Source organism: Mycteria americana, chromosome 3, assembly GCF_035582795.1.
Source record: "Mycteria americana isolate JAX WOST 10 ecotype Jacksonville Zoo and Gardens chromosome 3, USCA_MyAme_1.0, whole genome shotgun sequence".
Taxonomy (NCBI): Eukaryota; Metazoa; Chordata; class Aves; order Ciconiiformes; family Ciconiidae; genus Mycteria; species Mycteria americana.
In genome coordinates, this window is record NC_134367.1 from 88,782,075 (window position 1) to 88,788,593 (window position 6,519).

Sequence of the window (6,519 nt, forward strand, 5' to 3'; positions counted from 1 at the left end):
AGAACGTGAAATTCAGGCTCTAAACAATATCTGTGCAGCTACAATCTTCATGAGTCTGAGCCAAATTGCACGAAGTGAATGAAAAGAAGGTATTTCAGCAGGATTCAGATCAGGCCAGAAAAGGAAGGTTCTGAAAGTTTGGCACAAATATAATCAATCAAACCTAAGGAAACTGATCTATTGATGAGACACCATGTTGCTGCAGTTTGAACACAAGCAAACAGCATTAAAGTTGTCTTTAAAGCAAACAGATGTGGCTAACTAAGAACTGCTGACCAAAAAGCTACCATTTTCCATCATTGATTTTCATTGTAGTGTCATACTTAGAAACAAATTTTTCCCAGACTGTCTGCATTGGCTTCAGATCTCTTGAGGATTACTTATTTTTTTCACTGACTTTAAAACATGCAGTTTTTCCTTATCAGAAACTTCTGAGTTCACAGATTTAAAAAAAAAAGGGGGAAGAAAATTGTCCTAATATAGCACTAACTTACAAGGTTTTCAGCAGGAAGCCAAACTATTTAGTCATTCAGCTGATTGCATCCTTGTCAGCAGAAAGGCCCGTCTCACCGTTCAGGATGACACTTTTCAAGGTGATGCTAATGGGAGCGACTTCCAGCCTGGTCTTGGAGGGGCCCCCTGCCACGGCCCTGTGCGTGGAACTCAGGTGCATTCATAATCTGCGTGCGTGGCAGGAGCCTGACACCGAGGTAGCCCTGTTAAAAATTCGCAAGTACTATGTAAATTTGTGTATGTATAGCTGCAGTGAATGTGTGCGTATTTACATGCTTGTACAAGCCCTCTCCTTTTATTGTCTTGTATATTTTCCTTTTCTTTTTCTTTTCCATTTACTCTTCACTCCTATTTATTTCCCATTTGTATTCTTTTCTTCCTCATTTTCTCCTTCTGAGATATTTTCCTTTTTTTTTTTCCTTTATAAGTTCAGTACCTACGACCTTTGTAAAACACAGCCCTTAGGATCTTTTTTCCCCATGCTGGTAGTTATGGAAGCACCGCAAGACAAATGTTAGCAAGGTCACTGCGGTTCCTCTATGCTCTACGTGCTCTATCTACAAACTCAGGAGGAAGGAGTTTTATCCATTCTTATGAAATGCTTTGGGATCTATGAATGAAAAAGTACTATATATGTCCCAGATAGTAATATCTTGCAATTTTTTTTTTTTTTTTTTTGCAATTTCACCCATTTAATATTTGAAGTCAGCCTGCTTTCTGTCCCTGTCAGTACTGATTTACAACTCATGCCAGTTTGTGCTATTTTTTCCTCTCAACGATAGCGGTGTCCGTCCTCTTACCTTTGGAAATGCAATGACTCTTTTGGACTTGTTCAGATTACATACCACCTAATTCTAACAATTTATGGCTTTTCTCAAGGAAATGGATCCACGTAGAAGGATCCATTTTCCTGGGTAGGGCTTTTTGATTTCTTTTGGATTGTGTGGATGCAAATATCCACGTATGTGTTTCCATCTGCAGATGTTTGCCTTAATCTGGCTGCAATTATTTGCTGATATTATTTGCTGATATTGATCTTGATGCACACTGATATCCTGATTTTATGGTCAAGTTCTGTAATTCTGCACAGACTATATATACATTTCATTTTGTGCCAGTACACTGAGGAGATGGGGTTTTGCATGCCACTACAATAAAAGGCTGACTTTCTAGCTTGTACTGACAGATACCTTTCTAGTCCTGGGGTTGTGGATTTGTTTCCCGTTATATCAGTCAAGAGATGCTTGACACCAGGCATTGACATAGCATTAGGAGCAGACATTCAAGTAGCGAGTTAGCTCTGACACAACCTACATTATAAATTCAAAATTCAAAAAGACAACTCGTTTCAGTTTTTTTGTTTATTTTCCTTTTTCTATTATGTTGGGGTAAACCTACTCTAACTAACTATTAATAGACTAACTCAGATTTCAGCGAGTTCAGGTGAGAGAAAAAGTTGAACCAGATTCTCTGAGGTATTTACAGAAAACTGTTCCACTGACAATTTTTTTTTATTCTTTACCTTCCTGACAGGAGATGTATACTGTTTCAAGTTATTTTGGAGTAGAGATTTTCGTGGAAGAGAGAGACTCTACAAGAGTTAAACACCTAAATAGACCTTTGAGGGTCTGGGCCTTCACGCTGTATCTCCTTCATTAAACCCCTTATTGCTATGCAGAAAAGTTCAAGAGTTTACTGGGACTGAGGTAATCATTTTTGGCCAGGAATCCTTTGTGAAGACAGATGGCCATTGCTCATCATGTTAGTAAGAAGGCTAATACTTCTGGTCTTCAGCTGTTAATGTTAGTGTATTTGGAGTAATTCTAACTTCAGGTATCAACTGTGTTTCTCCTATCTTTTTATACCTGACAATTCATAATAACGTACTGAATTTAGGCATATAAGGTATAATGCAAAGCATAATTGTAAATGTTCTTGTTTTAGGATGTGAAAGGAATAAAGAATGCACTACAGATCATCGGATTTTATTAAGATGAAAAATCAAGAATACTGTCTTTTCAACAAAACATGATACCTCCAAAATAATTTTTGTAAGACTAAGGAGTTACCGGTAGATTTTTAATTACTTTTCTCAAGATTTTCTCAAGGTTTTAAAAAATAATTAATTTCTTGTTTATTTCAGGTTATTTGTCAACACATTCATAAAACCATTGTTGTCTTTTATTTCCGTCTTTTCATCAAAAGACAAAAGAAATTGCTGCTTCTTTAATTTGTGGCACAACCTTTCAGATTTGTGCATAATTGTTTGTAATTTTGACAAGCTCCAAAAACACTTCTGCACAAGTAGCTCGAGACAATAAGCCTCACTCTGTTCAATCTGTTCTTCAGAATCAACAAGAGGGGCTCAGCAAACTGTAATACTTTACATTTAGCCCAAGAAAAAGCAACATGCTCACTCTGGCTTCTGATGACAGCTCATGGAAGCCATTTTAATATGCTAAAATGAAGTTTGAGGAAGAAGGAAAACATGAAGGATCTGTTAACAAGTGGAAACTTATGCGATGCCATGGGACTGCCACGAGCCCACCGAGTGAAGTTCGGGCTTTACAATGTTCTTTTTAGTGCAGTCCTGCTCATTTCTGCTCATTGTACACATAAGCAAATGGCTTGCCAAGTTGTTTTGGGTATCGCCTCTGTTTTTCTGTTGCAGGTTGTGCAGAAGGGAAAGAAAATTACAAATGGCTTTGTGCATGCTGGCTGCAGATTACTGGTGCTCACAAAGAGAGGATTATTACTTTAAGTGGAGAATGGGGGTTATTCTGTTGATAATGCACTACAGTAACCTCTGTTCATTCCTTTCATTCCTTTGAAGAAGCTCAAAATATGATCGCGCACCATCACAACCCCTGCCAAGCGACATCGACTATAGCAGCCACAGGCATCCCACACCTGCTGCCTGCTAAGCCTTTCGCTGAGCAGCAGCGTGGAGTGGCCCTTACAAGCGAAGGCTCAGACAATCCTTTTCCTGGCTCAACCATCTTCTGGAAGTCCACCAAATCTCTCTCCATTTTAGCCCTTTAAGACCATTCTGTCACTTGAGGCAGTGTCTTCAGTGTACCGACGTGCTGAGGGCTCTTCTCTGTGATTTTTCTGCCTTCAACACTCAGGCCAAAGTGGTAAACATTCACATATTTTCCTTGATTAAGGGAGAGGAGATATATCTCTGAAGTTAAAAGAGACACTTTTAAATATACAGAATGTGTACAGCAACAGGTATTTCTCTTACGGTGGATGGTGCCTATTTCAGTCGCTGGGGTACCAAGTCACAGTGTTCACATTTCTTTGACAAATTATTCTTTGGCCTTACAAATAATAGATGTCTCAGTACCGCAACTTGCCACCACCCTGAGTTCTATTTCCAGCTCTTTTTACTCACACAAAAATCCCAGTGATTCATCCTGGATGTTTGTTTTCCCTTTAGGATTTCTACTTAAGTTCCTATGGAAAAAAATGGAAACTGAGTTTTGGAGACCTTGATAAGCAAGCCCCTCTGATTAGACATCCTGTCTGTCCAACAGGATTATAATGGGGCAAACCTGCAGACGCAGGTCAGTGCAACTCTGCCGAAATCAACGGCGGCATTTTAAGAAGTTAAACGTATGTTATAGCTGCAAAGTCAATAATCACAGTTAGGAAGCAGGAACTGTGCTACTGCCCACAAAACTTTAATTTGCTCCCCCCCCCCCATGTGAATCAGACTCTACACTGAATACCAAATTGTTAATCTCACCGTTTTCTCCACGGGGCTCTAACCATGGATTCTGATCATTGTCCTTTGCAACACTCCTACGACCACAAGCAGCTGGATTATACGCATGTTACAGAGAGGGACCTGAGACAAGGCAATTCAGGCCAACACCTTTTACTGTCCATTTGTCTGGGGCTCTCAGCTTAAAACATTCAGCTCTAGTTTTCCAAGATACACAGCCTTATTGGACTGCCATATTTTTGCTATCCTTCCTATACGTTCAAAGCAAGGGCTGTACAGGCAGCAAGCTGATTCACGGAAAGCCGGTCGCCCTGAAGCACCTGGACACCCTGTACCCGGAGGAAAGCCCTGCTGACAAACGCAATGCCATCCAGCGCTCAGAGGCTGCACAAGCCACTGAAATGCTAACGCGGGTCATGGATTTGCAGGATGTAGGATTTATTATTTACACAGCATCCAGAATACTCAGTGTGTCTACACTGTGCCTGAAGCCCTGTTGACTAAGGACCCTCTCGAAGGTAAAGGCACCCTGAGGACCAGCACCTGGCACCGCTGTGGACTGGACTGAAGGCCCTCCGAACCCACTTCAGCCTCTGGCAGATCTCACAACCTTCCAGGTTAGCTGGCTGAGCCTGGTTGCACCTGGGGAACCACCAGAGAGCATGGTGGGACTCGGCGTAAGACTGGCGCAGCCTGGTAGGTGCCGGGCATTTCAGTTTTGCAGGTGGCCCAGCTTGCCTCCAGGGAGCGGCGCAGAGACCGGACAGAAGACAGCCTAGTCTGCCTGCCTGCAAAGTTTCTTCAAAGCCATACAGCACTGGTAATAAGGGAAACGATCAATACCAAGATTAAGAAACTGCTGCGCTTTCCCAAAACCTATTGTTTCCAAGGATGTAACTGTGATGGTATTTTTCCTCCAGCGGAGCTATGCAAAGGCAGATTATATTTGTTTGGCATCTGCTAAATTTCCAGCAAATTGATTCTGAACTTGGAGCTCCTAAAAGAAGGGTTTGCATCATTACCCCTTGCTCTGCACCTGCGCTACCATAACCCGCTACAGCCAACACGTCCCTTGCACCAGAGAGGCCTGCAGAACCAAAGGCAGAAAATACATGTCATCTCCACTGCAGCAAGAGGTGTGGGAGCAGTATTTCAGCGAAGTGAAATGATAAACCAGCAATCCAATTTATAAATACAAAATGATACCTGTGATCAAGTCTTTTAACGTAAGAACCTTGCAATTCCCCTGTGGAGAAACGAGGATCTTTCTCCAGTTCATGGATACACTCAGTCCTGTGAAATCTGATTTCTTATGTCCCCTCCTTGACTCTTCCATGTTCTCTTTACCTTCTCGTCAGATGACAAGCTGTGAGCTTTCCTGGTCAAACTCTGAGCCTCTAAAGATCCAAGCCTTCTGCCAGCATTTCTCCATACCTCACTTTCTTTGTCACTTTGTTGTCTTCTTTCTTGCCATCCCAGTCCGCTCAGGCTCTCTTTTTCTTAAAGACAATTTGATTAGATATCACTCCTGACTTGAACTTTTTGAACAATACAGAGTATCATCCAGTGGTCCCTACTGGGGGAAGAAGAATCATTCAACGCAAATTACAGGATATTTCCTATGTTAGAGAACAGTATAATTTATGTTTAGCTTCCAAGAGGACCGTGATTATTGGTAAAAGACAACGTCGTCGTCATTTCGTAGAAAGCAGCATGGTGTATGTCAAGCAACATTTCAAGGAAACTCCTATTTGTAAAACCCAGGTGACACAGTCTGGCTTCCAAACATGGTCGCTGCAAATATCTTCCTTTAATTGCTGTTCGTGTTACAAGTTTTATTGAAGCTGGTGCTTGCATATTAAAATCCTTTTTAAAAATAGTGGAAAACTGAAGAACAAAATATAATATTTTAAATACATATGACAAAAATAGAACAAAATCAATGTATTTTTAAAAGCCTGGCATATTAAATATAGTCATAAATATGCACTTCTGACCCAACCTTTCTTTCATTTAGGAAAAAAATCATCCTTATATAATATGAACAGCATGAGTCCTGTGTACCATGACAACCCCGCTGATAAAGTGATCAAGGACTTTAAACTCCATTTGACTTGTGCTGGTCTTCTGCATGGGAACGGCTTTCTTTGACAGCACATAATCATATACAGCTTCAGTGTTTCAGCCTTCAGAAATTTCTTTGGTGATGAATAGTTTTGATGTCAGAATCTTTCTTGATCTTTCACAAGCTTTGTTATCACAAAGCCAACATTTAA

General features: G+C 40.8%; 1 long non-coding RNA gene across 1 annotated transcript; it reads left to right on the forward strand.

The window, feature by feature from the left end:
• The first annotated feature begins 571 nt into the window (after positions 1 to 571).
• Positions 572 to 4,072, forward strand: LOC142407771 (uncharacterized). Its single transcript, XR_012775042.1, has 3 exons — positions 572 to 710; positions 2,047 to 2,219; positions 3,956 to 4,072. It is a non-coding gene; the product is annotated as an uncharacterized LOC142407771 (long non-coding RNA).
• The last annotated feature ends 2,447 nt before the right edge of the window (positions 4,073 to 6,519 follow it).